We start from the raw sequence: 16,109 nt of genomic DNA, 5'->3' as shown, positions 1-16,109 counted from the left end.
GCAAAGTGTACTGAACCAAGCCTCATGGAGACATTCAAAGACCTAGGAAAGGTGGTAAAAGCTCCATTCAAAATGGTAAAATACATCTCATTGACTGGTAAATGATGAGGATAAAAACCCGGGGTGACTGGTTAGCAGAATTTCCATCATAGTACTTCCCTGCTTGGTCACGTGATTGATTATATTAGTCAAAATTAATGTATTGGTTTCATAAACAAACAAACAAACAAGCAAAGTTAATTATTTAGCATTTATTGCAGGAAAAAACAATCACAAAGTGCCTCAGCATAATCAGAGAACTAAAATGACGAAGACAAGAAAAGAAGAAGAGCAGAAGAGTGTTGGCGATGAAGCACAATCTATATAATCTATATGTGGTATTTCAGCGTCTTGTGGTTATTGACGTGGGTGTTTTGTGATTTTCATCACCATGGAAACTGAAAATGTCACTAAATGTAATAGTCAAAGAAATCCCACTGTTAAACCATAGCGACAGTTTGATGTAGCCTTAGCCATTCAGAGAGCGTGATTTCCCCTCCTGTTTTAGGGAGCAGAACAGGAGAGACTGAAGATGATTTGTAATACAATCTGAATTAGAGATCGAACTATTTTACCAAAACAATCAGAAAAGAGACAGTTTGATTTTTTTTGTCAGTTTGACATGTGTCAAAGTAAATAGAGTTGAATTTATGGTTTCTACTGCTTTTATTATTCAGAGCTTCCAATAAATGTTTTATATGTTCATCACAATGAAACACAAAAGTATGACATTCATCTGATACCACCAGTTTCAAGTGGTGAAACTATCATAAATGTGATGCTGGTGCTTTAGCTTGTGGAGTCAATGCAAAGGCACAGTGTTGGTGAGCACTGATCTAAGTCACATGAATGTCTCAAACCTTTGCAGGGTCCAACTCACACAATATTTTTCAGCTCAACTTAACTTTGCGTGTTGATTACCGAGCACAAGCGTGGAAGTTTGGAACGATGAGCAGCGCAATATGCCTCTTAGAAAATGTAATGTGAGTTGGCCCTGTGAGGGTTCTGGCTGTAAGGTAGTTGTTGCAGGAAGCCAACAGCCCCATCTTGTCTCGGTGTGGAGCGTGTGTGAGTAATTTTACTAGAACCTGGCCGCGGCTGTGAAGTGATTGCCAACGAGGCGAGGATTACTCATAATCAGCCAGAAAGTGTTTAGATAGGCCAAGATAAAAGTTATCTCAGCCTTGTAGTGCTCAGTCTTTTGGAGGTGTTAAAAATAACAGTTTATGCAAACTTACAGCTTCTTTCTGTCCCTTCACATTATTCAGATTTGTTCCTGACAGCAGAAACACGAAAGAGCAGCAGCTTTTGCTCTGGGGCAGAGATTCTTCTAATCAGGCAGTTGCGGCCTGGCCTCGGATTATCCATCTTTCTGGTGATTATGACTAGTCTTTTTAGTGGTGTGTGTGTGTGTGTGTGTGTGTGTGTGTGTGTGTGTGTGTGTGTGTGTGTGTGTAATTTCTTGGTCATCCAAAACAAGGCAAATTCAAAGTACAATTTTTAATTAAGACTATTTGTTTTTGTTTGTTTTTGAAGATGTTTTGCTTTTCAGCCTGGGAGCTTTCTCTGTCTACAGGGAAAATTGGAGACTTCCAGTCATTTAGGCTTTAGAGACTTTTCCAATGATGCAACTGAACTCAAAAAGATCGCTCTCTCTCACCTTGTTCTGACGGTGCAAAAGGGCTTTGGTCATAGTTGGCTTTTTCTGCTTTTATATGAACCAGGTCAAAAATACCTCAAATGACCACTCAGAAGAGAAAGTGATGCATGATGCACTAGTTCAGTGGTCTTTACAAAACATGCTCATGAAATAGTTTGCATAAAATTCCTCTCACATGAGCAATCTCAGCAGAATGAGCCGTGTCAGGGCTCTGTCACTTTAAGGGAGAGACGCTGTTGCAGGTGGTCTTATTTGTCTTTACAACAATCCTCATGCATGCAGCGTCAGTGGAGAGGAAAACTCCCTTTTACCAGGAAGAAACTTCCAAATGATGCTTGCTCAGTATAAGCACATCGGTACAGCACCTGCATCCCTGCAGACGCAGCACTAATCTGTCGATTTCTCCCTCCATCTTTCCCTCAATCATGATCAAGACCCCAAGATACTTAAACTCCTGCATTTCAAATCAAAATCAAATCAAATTTATTTATAAAGCACTTTTCAAACAAAGTGCTTTTCAAAATGACCCCAGATTCCCATAACAGGTTAAAAACATTAACAGACATATGCAAACACACACACACGCACACACACACACACACACACACACACACACACACACACACACACACACACACACACACACACACACACACAAGTAAAAATTATATTTGGCTGAGTCCAGATGAGCCAAGTAAGGTAAGGCAAGGAAACGCCATCAGAGGAGCCGTCTGCCCCGGCAGCATCAGCTCTTCCAAACTAAGTCAGGGCGCTCAGTGGAGGGGGAGCATAGACCCCCACCTATAGAGCGCCCAGGAAGCTACAGTCGACCACCGCTCCCGGGGCAGAGGGCCCCTACAGAGGAAACACTGGATTAAAATGAGTAAAAATGTAATAAAAGAGCTAATATAAATGACAAAAGTTAGAAAATAAGTAATAAATAAAATGATATAACAGTAAAATAATAATTTAAATAATAAAACTGTGCTAAAATATAATCATATAGAACATGCAAAGCAAGTAATAAAATATAAACATGTAAAACAAGGAATAAAACTGTAGCAAATATTTAGATAAAAGCTAACCTAAAAAGATGGGTCTTGAGCCTGGACTTAAAAACATGAACGTTCTCTGCAGCCCTGAGGTCCTCTAGCAGCTCGTTCCAGAGGCGAGGGCCATAACACTGGAAGGACGCCTCGCCGTGAGTGTGTGTCCTGACTTTAGGGATGACCAGGAGACGCCTGCCAGAGGAGCGCAGAGGCCACAAGGGTTCATATTGTAAAAGCAGTTCTGATAGATAAGAAGGCCCAAGACCGTTAAGACACTTAAAAACCATTAGAAGAACCTTAAAATGGATCCTGAAACATACAAGGAGCCAATGCAATGATTCTAAAACTGGTGTCATGTGCTCCCACCTCCTGGTCTTCATCAGGACACGTGCTGCCGATTTTTGTAGAATTTGTAAGCCTGATATGCTCTTTTTGGGAAGACCAGAAAGCAGGGCATTGCAGTAATCTATCCTAATTTGAGTCAGGACCTCATCCCTGACCCAGAGAAGGCATTCTACCCTTTTACCAATCAAGACCATGACTTTGGATTTAGAGGAGCTAATTCTCATTTCCACTCGGCTGTGAACTACTCCAGCGAGAGCCGGAGATCACGTTCTGATGAAGCCAACAGGACCAGATCATCTGCAAAAAGCAGAGACCTGGGGTCTCATTTATAAAACATTGAATAGAATCCTTACTAAAACCGCACTTAAAGCTTCTTTCCGGAGTATTTCTCATATGCGATGACACCATCTAGTGGCTGACAAGCATATCACACAAAAAGTCAGTTACTCTGTTTAAGATCACGACTTCACATTTCTGTTAATAAATGTGCTTCTGTAGCCGACAAACAGAGCTAAAACACGTTGTTGAACGAGTATTATTATCATGTCATGTTGCGTTCTCACACATTTATATTTTAGAGACTTACTTGTCTGAGAAAAGTTCAACTCTGCATCAGCCGAGATATTCCTTAAATTTGATGCAAGTAAGCGGTAGCCTAACGCTATTGGTTAGTTCTGGTCGGCACTCAGTTTCCTTTTGCACGGAGCTCTGCGGGGCAGGGGGCGTGCTTAGCAAAAAAACAAACAAACAGGAGACCTATTGCTTACATTATATCACAGTACATGATGAGACAATCACTTTTACGGATTTCTGACAAATCATACATAATTTCTGAAAGTAGAAAACTCCAGAAAGCTGCTTTGAGCTCAGCCTTAGAAATGTACTTACGCCAAGTAGGTTTGTGACCTATAAAACATGGAGTACGCACAGCTTCACCCAATCTCCACTTTATAAATAAGAAACTACCTAGAAATGTGCTCAGGTGTTTCTGGATCACATCCCGCTCGCAACACGCCCACTTTCTGCCATAAATGATCAGTGCAAAGTGCCTTGTGGACCTCATGCATTTACATAAGCTGGCTCGTTGCAGCATTTCACCATTAACAATGGCGACCATAGATCAAGGAAGCACAATTTCACAATCAGAATATGAGGTACCTGTGGGTGAGGTGGAAAAATGAAAGGAAGTGCTTTTGCAAAACAAATAAGAGAAAATCCACAGAATGGCACAGCGTTGCTGAAGCCGTCAATGCTGTGAGTTCTTCAGAGAGATCTGTGGCGGATAAAGAAAAAAATGGTCCGATCTGAAGGCGGAGGCAAAAAAAAAAAAGATGGCTTGCCACTGTCAGAGTGTGTCTGCCATTGGTGGAGGCCCTGGCCCCTCTGATCCCCCACCGCTCGCCATTAGGATCTCAGCAGTACTCGGACCGGCAAGCGTGCGTGGCATTTTGCTGGAGAATGAGGGAGACATGCGGAGGAGACTGGTAACGTTTAAGCCTGTTATTAATACAGACCAAATGTGTCCGTCATTAAAATATAAAACAAAACCCAAATCACGGTGTTTCCCCCAGTGACTCTGGATGAAGCATCAAACGAGGCATCCCGGGAGACGACCGAAGATGTGGATGCAGGGTCAGCCTATCTCACCAGCGCGCGCCTGGAAGGGGCCGGGTACTAACTGACGCAGTCATGCAGGTACAGAAGGACATGATTAGTGTAGTGAATGAAGTGCGAGAAGAACTGCACAAAATATGCGATGTCCTGACTGAAATTTCAGACAGACTTAAAGAATTGGCAAGAAAATAAAAGGTGAAAATCATGCCTTCTGTGTTGGTTCTATAGATGGCGTGTGGCAGGGTGGGGGGGCGAGGGCCTGGGCGGGATCCGATCCCCAGGCTCCCGGGTGAGGGTCACGCATGCTAACCAATCACCCAAAGGGACACCCCCTATTGCCAAATCTTTAAGTCTGACCTTGGCGCATGATCAATTGGGTCACAGTGACAGGAGGCTCACACTGTCACAGAAGCATGACATTCTGTCTCAATCTGGCCCCCTGCTGATATTCAGTATTCTGCGCTTCAGGCTGTGAGTGTGTGTGTGGGGGGGGGGGGGGGGGGGGGGTACTTGTTCTGTGTGCGCACAAAGTGGTACAAGTGAATAATGCTGCTGGAATTCATAACTGTATCCTTCTCAGCAGCAGCACTGTGGTCTCCATGTCCAAAATGTGCGTAAGTAAGGTCCTTAGTCAACTTAAAGTTGCTGCACATTTTTCCGCTACATTTTCTTTTATAAATCCCAAACTTAGCGTGGAAAGTTGTTTACGCAATTTTCCGACCCCGTTTTGTGCGTAGGCAAGCTTGATAAATGAGGGCCCAGATCCTTACCCCCAAATTCCACTACCTCCGCTCCGCTCCGGTCCGCCCCCGCCTTCCGCAGCCGCTCGCTTCCGAACTCAATTTTTACTGGTACCCGCTCTACAACGGCTCCGCTCCGGTGCGGAGACCTGAGGTGGGCAAACAGGCATGCGCGGGATTTTCGAGATCTTGCAATACAGTCCGAGCAATAAACGCGGAAGTTAGATCCAAACACCCGTTGTGTGGGAGAAGCATCGAAATGAACTGTTTAATCTGCCCATCATTTGTGTTGAGAGATCAGCAGTGTTTGGATCAACAAAGGGCGACTACTTTGATAGTGGAAACTGTATTTATGGCTTATTTTTGTGCATTTAAAGTTCAGCCGCCATTGATAGTTGTTAAAAGTTGTTAAACCTGTGCAAAAGAAACAAAAAACGCCTTTTGTTTTTTGATTTATTGTGAAAAACGGAAGTTGTGCTTGCTCCTTTTCCTGTTGGGTGGTTGTGATTTCTGTCCATTTACTGCGGAGGTTCTCCGGCGTCCGGCAAAAATAGGATTGATTCTATTTTTGCTGGACGCCGGAACAGAGGGCGGCGCACTGCGCCGCACTGCCGGAGTACGGCCGCAGTAGTGGAATTGCTCTGATTGACTACAACGGGACCGATTTTGCTCCGGCGTTCGTGTCGGAGCGGAGCGGAGGTAGTGGAATTTGGGGGTTAGGCCACCCCTCACCAACACTTTGGTTGCATAGAAAAGTCCTGTCCATTCAACAAGAAAGCGTCTGGTGCTGGAGTGCCAGAGCGTCCTGGTGGGGTCAGCAGTGGTATTCTGGTTGGTCAGTAGCCCTGTTTGAATTGGGTCTTCTGTAAGTGAGCAAACACACTATGTTGGCTTATCAATATTTTACCACTTTATGAGCCAAACAAAATGAGCTCAGATGCCAGATAAGGCCTGTGGGCCACCAGTTGAGGATTACTCTTAGATAGCTAGAGTCTAATAAACACGTTAATTTAGCCTAAAATCAATTTTAATAATTATCGCCAACATTGTTACCAGTTTGATGTGGGGGACACACACCAATGTACCCAGTTATGCTAATCAGTGTGCTGTAATTCTTATTGGATTGGTGTTGATTTTTATATATTTTTTGCAGTGTTGTTGCAAAACTTCAAACCTCACATCTCATCATATGTTTTCCTATTTTTGTGCACCCTTGGATATCTCCATGCATAAATGATTTCAAATGAAGCTTCAGCTTGAAAGAAAACAAAACCTTCAATAATCTATTCTTATATTTTCATGACTGAGAAATGTCAACCTAGAATAGAAAATGTTCAAAAAAGAACTGTCTCTCCTGCAGAATGTGAATGTTAACCTCAGCCTTCACGGAAATAAAATATTAGCTTTCACTAAGCCAAGACACACAAGTATTTTACATTCTGAATTTCGGATATTACTCTTTCACCTGAACAAAACTGAAGATGCAGTGTGCCTTTCCTTCATTGCATCAGCAATTTGTCCAAATTACTTTTGGGCTTTATTTTCCTTTCAGTAATTTGAATATAGTTCCACTTCTTTTCTGGAGGTAATACATCATCAAACAATCTTTTCCAATGAATCAAACATTTTTTATGTGTTATGTATTATTATGATTATTATTCTGTTTAGAGGAAATAACCTGAAGAATTCAGAAATTTGCTTTTTTTTCAGCAGTGTGTTGTGATGCATCAGCTGCAGTAGATGTTCTTAACAAAGGCTTTTTGTTCCTTATTCCTGTTTTTGCACAACTTGGATCTCACAATGCCTCTGTGGACAATGAGCCAACGACCTTTTCCCACAGCAGGTGTCTGTGGAGCTTGGTGATAGAAAGCAGACAAGATGCTTTTTTTATAACCTTTTTCTAAGATATATATATTTATTTTGCTGTTCAAATTGTTGTTGGGTTTAGAGGTAAGTTGTGATTTATATTTTTGTTAGTTGGGTTTGGGAACACATTGCTTATAGGGCTAAGGTTAGGGTTAGACATAAATGCAGCTACTAAAATGAATGAAAGTGATTACAAGGTCCTAATATGGGTAGAAGTACGGACCCAATTCCACCTGCAGGTGGATCACTGACTTCCTGACGGACCGTAGGCAGTGCGTGCGGCTGGGGAAGAATGTTTCCACCGCTAAGACTATTAGCACAGGATCTCCACAGGGCTGTGTACTTTCTCCTCTGCTCTTCTCCCTGTACACAAACTGCTGCACCTCGAGCCATGACTCCGTTAAACTGATCAAGTTTGCGGACGACACCACCCTCATCGGGCTCATCTCTGATGGCGATGAGTCCGCCTACAGGAGGGAGGTGGAACGGCTGGTGTACTGGTGCAGCAGCAACAACCTGGAGCTCAATGCTCAGAAGACAGTGGAGATGATTGTGGACTTCAGGAAAGTCACAGCCCCATCTCTCCCCCTCGTCCTGACGGACACCCCCCGTCACCACTGTGGACTCCTTCCGCTTCCTCGGAACCACCATCACACAGGACCTTAGGTGGGAGCCATCCATCAGCTCCCTGCTCAAAAAGGCCCAGCAGAGAATGCACTTTCTGCGGCAGTTGAAAAAGGCCAAGCTGCCGGCCCAGATGATGGTGCAGTTTTACACGGCCATCATTGAGTCCATCCTCACCTCCTCCATCGCTGTGTGGTACGCTGGAGCCACGGTGAGGGACAAACATAGACTGCAGCGCATTGTGCGCTCCGCTGAGAAGGTGATTGGCTGCAGCCTTCCATCTCTCCAGGACCTGTACGTCTCCAGAACTCGGGGGCGTGCAGGTCGGATAGCAGCTGACCCTTCTCACCCGGGACACAGACTTTTTGAGCCGCTTCCCTCAGGCAGGAGGTTACGGTCCATCCGGACCAGAACCTCCCGCCATAAGAACAGCTTCTTTCCATCTGCCTTTAGACTTGTGAATAGATTATAAACACACAACCATGCTCGTCTTCTGTACTCGACACAAAGTCATGTTATCAGCCATGTTACCATTACCTGCCATTTTTTATCGCTGAAAGTTTTATTCTATTTTATTCTATTTTTAATCTTATTATTATTCATGTTATATGTAGCACATTAGTACCAAAGCAAGTTCCTAGTTTGTGAATTGTTTGTTCACTGATAATGGCAATAAACCTTTTCTGATTCTGATTCTGATTCTATGGGTGTGTGTGTGTGTGTGTGTTCATTTGTTTATAGGTTTAGCAAACTATATCATGACTCACTGGGCTGGTTATGATGAAACTCAAAAAGTAATTATTGGATGTTTACCTATAACTGATCATCCTTTTGCAGCCTACTGTTACAAACTCCCATCAAACCACTTCTGGTCTCAAAGTGTCTGGATGGAGAATCAGGATTAGTATGTTCCATAAAAACCGGCCCCATCCAGTCCTATTATGGTGTTGGGGTTATTAGGAGCGAACAATTCGTAAGCTTTAACTTACTTTTGGATTCTTCAATAAATTCTGTAAATATGGAACTATTTACTGATTTATTAATTAATTAAGATATTCTTAGATATCTTCGGGGCACCACCCTTTAATTAGAAAGGGAAATGAATCCAAAACTCTTATCAGTCTTTCTTGAAGTTCGTAGAATCCTCGGAGCAGAGACTTCTCTTCGACACAACAAAGCTACTGGACACAAAAATCTGAATTTTATAACATTTAATTAACAATTTGTCAAATGAATAAACAGTGGAATAGATGAATAATAACCGTGTGATATGATTGAAGATGGATGTGTTTGCATGTGATGGAGGATGTATGAATGGGGTCCTTTGTTCTCACAAAGGAGTAGTGTGTGTGTGTGTGTGTGTGTGTGTGTGTGCGTGTGTATGGATTCAAAATGGAGTCTTGAATACAAGATGGCTGACCCCTTTGTCTGGCTAAAGTGTGGGTGGCAACTTGCACTTTAACTTCCAAAGCACTTAGAATCAGTAGTAACTTAACCTTAAATCACTCAAAACATTTCAAAAGATCATGAAACAACACAAAAGATTAATCACAAATTAATATCTTTTAGTTTCAGCCTGGCCATGACAGAAACCATTTTAAGATACCAAACAATGATCAATAAGCAGTTTATTCTTTCAAAATGACCCGACGGACGTGTTTGGGACGAAAGAGGAAAACACGAAGCTACTTTTTAAGCAACAGCGCGGTTTTATTGCTTATTCTGGACTATAGAGGAAACGGGAGAAGAAAAGGAGAGAAAAAAATGAGTTTTCTGATCACCAAAGCAGCAAGGCGTCCCCCGCTGTTATGACTTGACGGTTCTCCGTTTTTCTCCGCAGTTTCCAGCGTCATCCGTCGGTTTGATGCTTTCTCCGTTGTTTGGCGTTCACGAGTGTTTCTCCACGGGCTGGACAGAGACAGCAAAGTTTCTTTCTGTGCTGAGTTATAACTTACAGCGTGCTTGATGGAGTTGTTGCTTTCCTCCGCAGTTCTGTGTCCTCAAACATCAGCTGGAGGGGAGCAGAAACGAGCAGATCTGATGGGCTTGCAGTTTAGTTTCCAGCAGTTCCGTGGCTCAACTTGGCACTTAGAGCTTCCGCGTGCTCAAGTTGTCGGAGCGTTGACAAGCGTGTCCTTACCGCCAGGTATCCTGGGCAAAAGAACGAGGTTTCTTTGTCTCTGCTGAAGATTTATGGTCTTAGTTTGCGGGAAAAGCTCCACGGCTTCCCGCACATGCGCAGAACGTGTTTCTGGTACTAGGCGGTGACGTCATCACAATGCTTCCGTGTGCAAAGCATCATGGGAAATGAAGTTTCTTGGCGCTGATGTGATTATTTGCTTTTCAGAACAATTTAAGCACAGTCATTTTGGGGAAAATCACTGCATAGTAATTTCCTCATGAGGTCAGACCCTCAACATTCCCCCTTTTGGTTTCGGGGATCGCGCCCAAAGCTCGATCGTCGGAAGCACAGATGGGTTTGTTCCTCATGAACGTAGGTCGACTTGATTGTCGGAAGCACAGGTGGGTTTGTCCCTTAGGACGTTGGTCTCCTTGGACGCCTTTGTCTTTGGTCTTTGTCTTGGATCCTGGCGCCCTTGGTCTTTGATCCTGGTCAGGCACAAAGAGGATAGGAAACGGGATAGTCCCCAACGCGCATAACGAGAAGAAGCCACTCACGCAGGTGGTACGCAATGATGATGTCGTCCATGCGAGAGGTAGTAGTGTAGAAGGAGGAAGGTCGGTGGGCGGTTAACTCCACGAGTGGACACAAAGGCATCTCACCGCCGGCCATACAGTTCAGTTTATGGAGCACGCGGTGATGTACGAGGTCCATAGTTCGCAAACGCGCATTGACCTATGTGGTCCCAAGATTCCCCCCCTTTTTGGTCCAAAGGGTGGATCAGGACAGTCTTTGGGCTAAAACAAGGACCATAAAACTAAGAGGTACTACAATGTGCTGGTGCGTCAGACAGAGTCATTGACAGACTGAGCTGGGCCGGCACATAACCACTAGTTAATATGTGACCAAGTACGAAACAAAAATACAGAAAACCCCCAAAAAAAACATATAACACCCAAGAAAATTCATAGCAACCTTGAGGTCTCATAAAATACATTCTTAGGTCATACATTCAGTGTGTAGCTTATAAAGAATGTGACATACTGCAACACTCAGATAAATATGTGAGGTAGACTAAAATGAGAACTACTCTTAGGGTTACAAAATAATAAAGAAAACGTTGCTCACCCCCTTTAGACAGGTGTGGTACATTCACGCTTGGAGTCTCCCAGAACGCGGTCACGAGGCACACCGTAGGTGAGCAAGTGCATCTTATCTTGGAGTTTCTTAACACGCCTGTAGGCGGAATAAGCAATCACGGCCGTGATGAGCCATCCCATCCCCAGGGCGACCAATGTGCAGATTAAGGTCGTATAATCTGTGTCAATGTGGCGTCTTGGGCGTCAAAGTAAGTTCACGCGGGTTTTGTGTGAACTTAGCAAATTTGGTTCCTTCAATCAGTAATTGTTGGTCAATTTCTAAATCGAAGGCAAAGTTACAACCCCGGAAAGCGTCCATGATCTCAATCTCTGAGTTATGCTGTTCGAGGTTGAGGTGATGGAGTGTCAGGTTTCTAGTTCAAAGTGGAAATGCCTACCGTCCTTTCAAATACCAATGTTCAGCATCGACCTAAACCTATAGATGTGAGGTGTCACAATTATGGGAACGTTTAACAGGAAACCGAGTTCTAATTTTTTTTCAACGTGAATGGGAATTGCCCTGCCTAGGCTGTACGCTAGGTGGATTTGTGAAAGGTGCACAGTAGAGGGGTAGCAGCTGTCAAGCTATCTTTGAGCAGGTCCAGTGGTACCAAGTACGGGGAAATACGACTTTCAACCAAGCTGTCCAGCGTGGAACTTACTTCCCTGAGCAGGTCCTGCATCAAATCTCTCACCACTCATGTGCACACAATATCCTGATGTATGGTTTCAGACAAAGTCTTGATTGCACGTAGAGATTCATTAATCAGAGCAGAATGTAGGTTGACAGTTACAAGAGTACCCTGTAAGGTTTTAGTAAGTACTTCCTGTTAGCGTTCTAGGAGGAGTTTCTCTTGGTTAGTGAAAATGACGGCGGGGGGGGGGGGGGGGGGGGGGGGGCTTGGTTCTTTGTCGGTTAGTACATGTTAGTGGGTTAAACGTGCACTTTCCCCCCTTTTCCATTTCCATGCATAGAACTATGTAGCGACTACGTCTACCTCCTGCGGGGAGTCTGGTCTCTGTACCCGCGGGGATGGTTTGACGTAGGGTTTGATTTGGTTTGCATGCACCCATTTGTAGACAGGCTCCTGTCTCGCTTTGGTGATGCGTAACCTGTATGCAACTGGAGAGAGTTTTGCCACGATCTCAAATGGTCCTGACCAGCAGGGCAGGAACTTCTTAGCTTTGCGTGCCGGTTGGGCGAACCGAAAGTAGAATACTTTGTCACCCACCTCGTATTCGCGGCTGGTTGTCTTTTGGTCGTAGTAGGCTTTAGCGCCTTCTACGTTGGTCTCCAGTTTCTTCTGAGCGTGCGCGAACGTAGCTCTGAGGTGTGTTTTCAAGTCTGCCACATACTGATGAGCGGTATAGGCAGTGGCAACACTGACATCCTCTGGGTGATACAGGAGGTGCAGTGGTAGAGTCATCAGTCTGCCGGTCATCATCTCAAAGGGCGTAACCCCCGTGGATCGCTGTGGAGTGGACCGTATGGCCATCAGGACCAGAGGGAGCTTGACGTCCCAGTCCTTCCCAGTGGAGCAGACGTACTTTTTGAGCATAGAGACGACCGTGCGGTTCATCCGTTCGACCTGTCCGGATGACTGTGGGTGATAGGGGAGGTGGAATCTCACTTCCACTCCCAGAAGTTCAAACAGGGACGTCATTACACTGGATGTGAAATGAGTTCCCCGGTCAGAGTCAATGCAGAGTGGAAGTCCCCATCGACTGAAAACGTGGTTAATCAGCAGTACAGCGGTTGTGACGGCTGTATCGTTTGGCGCTGGAAGGCATTCCACCCACTTTGTGAAACTGCAAGTTACAGTTAGCATATATTTGTTTCCTCTTGCCGATTTGGGAACCGGTCCAACCCAGTCGATCTGCAGGTGGGACCAAGGGAAGGTTATTCCCCTGCGTTGCAGTGGTGCTCTAGCAAGCGGCTGGGAGGGTTGAAACTGGGCACAGACGAGGCAGCCTTGGACATAGCTGTGTACGTCCTTGGACATCGACGGCCAATATGCTACTTCTGTCAGTGACGCGAGGGTAGCTTTTGCTCCGCGGTGACCTCCAACCGGAGTGTCGTGGGCGTAGGCAAGCATCACTCCTCTGTGGTCGAGTGGAACAACCCAGCGCGGCGGGCTGTGGTCGTCACGCATGTAAACTAACAAATCGTTTTGTAGTTTCAGATGCGTGAGTTGACGATGCAGGGTTACCAAATCTCGGCTTGCGCCAGTAGGTGGTGACGGTTGTTCAGGCATCGGGCCCTTTTGGAGAAGCTCGCGGATGAGCTTCAGGTCAGGATCTTGTTCCTGCATGGTGACTAGGTCCGCGTCATGTGGTTGTCTGCCTAGAAACACGGGTACCCCAATGTTCTGAGGTTCGTCTGCCTGTTTAGCATGGCGACGAGTAATCGCACAGACCTCGTGAACGGCCTTGGGAGGAAGCCACTCGTCTTTGAATTCCCAGCAGGTTCCCTGGTCAGCACCGAGCTTAGCAAGGCGGTCAGCTTCGTCATTACCATCTTTCTCTGGACCTATGGTCCTGGAGTGACCTTTGACCTTTTTCCAGTAGACCATTATGCCTTTCTCAGTGGTGAGCAGATCACACGCTAGGAATAACTCCGAGTGTTTCACATCTCTGTTCCTGGCGTTTTTCATGTGGTTCTCCTTCCACATGGGGAAGTGAGAAATGAAGCTGTGTCTAGCGTAGTTTGAATCTGAGCAAAGGACGATTTGAGTGATGTCCAAGGCTGCCGCCTGCTGGAGGGTTATCAACACTGCAGCAATTTCGGCGTACTGACTAGACTTTTGGCCCAGCCGGTAGTGATTTGGTTGCTTAGTGTCACAGTCCACCCAAACGACTCCAACCCCAGCACGGAGCTGGCCTTCGTGAAGGTAGGAGCATCCATCAGTGTAAACTTTCGGAAGCCCTTGGCAAACATTCTCATCAAAGTAGCGATGATTGGATGCGGTTGGGTAGACTGCGGCAGGTGTGTCCAGGGGGCCCATGACGGAGTCAGAGTCACAGTGCTGGCAGCCTGCTAGCCCTTGTCCTAGCGCTAGCTTGGTGTTCTGACCATACTTGACCTCAATGTTGTATCCTTGGAGCACCATCATCCACGTCGCAATGCGGCTGTTTGACACTCTTCCTTCGCGCAGACGCTGGCTGTTTAGGAAGGTGACAGGCTGATGACACGTTTCAATGATCACTTTCTGTCCACCGATGTAACTACGAAAGTGTTCGACGGCCCAGACTGTAGAGAGGAGAGCTCTCTCGCAGTCTGAGAACTGGAGTTCCACCTTGCTCAGAGGCTTGCTGGCGTATGCCACAACTCTCATGTCCTGATCGTGTTTCTGCTTCAAAGCAGCGCTCAGGCAGTGAGAGGAGAAAGTAGCCTCTATGTAGAACTCTTTATCCTTGTCTGGGTAAGCCAGACAGGGTGCGGATGCCAACTTCTGTTTTAGGAACTGGAAGGAGAGTTCTTGGGGTCTGTCCCACACGAAAGGTGTGTCGTTCCGAAGCAGCTCAGTGAGGGGCCTCACTGTTTCAGCGTACTCCTCAATGAACTGTCTGGAGTAGTTGCAGACTCCGAGGAAGCTCCTGAGTTCAGTCAGATTAGCTGGGGCTTTGATGTCCTGAATGGCTCTAATGCGTCCCGCTTGGGGCTCGACTCCATTAGGGCCAACCAGCAGTCCAACATACTCCACTTTGGTTCGACACCACTGTCCCTTGAGAATCGCCAATTTAGCTCCGGCGTCAGCGAGCTGTTGCAGCACGTGACGGAGTTCGGCCAGGTGCTCCTCGAAGGTTCGACTCCTCATCAAGATGTCATCGACATATATGAGGTTCCCTCTGGAAGCAGCATCTGACATGGCTTTGTGGAGGAAGATGTTGAACTCGGCAGGTGAGTTAGAGTAGCCAAAGGGGCAGCGAATCCAAGTATATTGGCGATTTCCAAAGGAGAAAGCCAGTTTATACTGGTCCACCGGCTCAACCTTCAGGGTCCAGAAGCCGTTGGCTACGTCAACCGTAGAGAAGAAACGAGCATCTCTGACTCTGGCTAGCTCCTGATCTAAATGGATCATAGGCCACCTGGAGAGAGGTACTTGTTTGTTCAGTGCACGATAGTCTATGGTGAGACGCCATTTCCCAGTCGGTTTCAGAACCGGCCAGATGGGAGAGTTGTAAGTGGAGTTACACTCTCTGATGATGTTTTTCTCCTTCAGCTGATCGAGGATCTCCTGGATCGACTCATAAGCAGCGAGGGGAATCTTGTACTGACGTACAAAAATAGGAGGGGCATTCGGGTTCGTCGGAATGCGAACCGTGTGCAGGTTTGTGAGTCCACAGTCCAGGGAGTCCCTGGATAAGATGGACTGAAACTCATAGAACAGGCTTCTAAGCGCTGCTCTCTGCTCCTCTGACTCCAGCGCATCCGCTTTGTCAAGCTGCTGGCTGACTTCGGCCTCGAAGCCGTCATAAGGTTCAGAGGAGGAGGGTCTCTGGTGTTCCGGGCTTTCAACCGGTGACTCAGAGGGTTGAGTATTTATTGCAAAAACCGTTAGACACTGACCGCCGTCAGTATCTAAGGTTGCACTGCAAATAGGTTCCTCAGGAAGGGCTTCATGCCGCTTGATGGTAATCATTTGTGAAGGGAAAGTACTGAATGTGTCTACACCAACCTGTCTGTCGTTCAAGAACAACGGAAGTTGTCCGATCACGGGGACTGAAAGTTCGAAGTCATGGAATGAGCTATCTATCAGCATGCCCAAGGGCTTTCCTGCCGGCAGGTGGATAGGACTCTGGGTCGGATTTTCGACCAACAAGTACGCAGAACGATTGTTCAGCTCCAAGAGTGGCGTGCCACAGACGGCTAAGTTGAGCTCCAAGAAGTGTGGTGATGGCTGGAAGAAG

This window comes from Nothobranchius furzeri, chromosome 7 (genome assembly GCF_043380555.1).
Source record: "Nothobranchius furzeri strain GRZ-AD chromosome 7, NfurGRZ-RIMD1, whole genome shotgun sequence".
NCBI classification, from domain to species: domain Eukaryota; kingdom Metazoa; phylum Chordata; class Actinopteri; order Cyprinodontiformes; family Nothobranchiidae; genus Nothobranchius; species Nothobranchius furzeri.
This window is presented reverse-complemented; position numbering follows the sequence as displayed.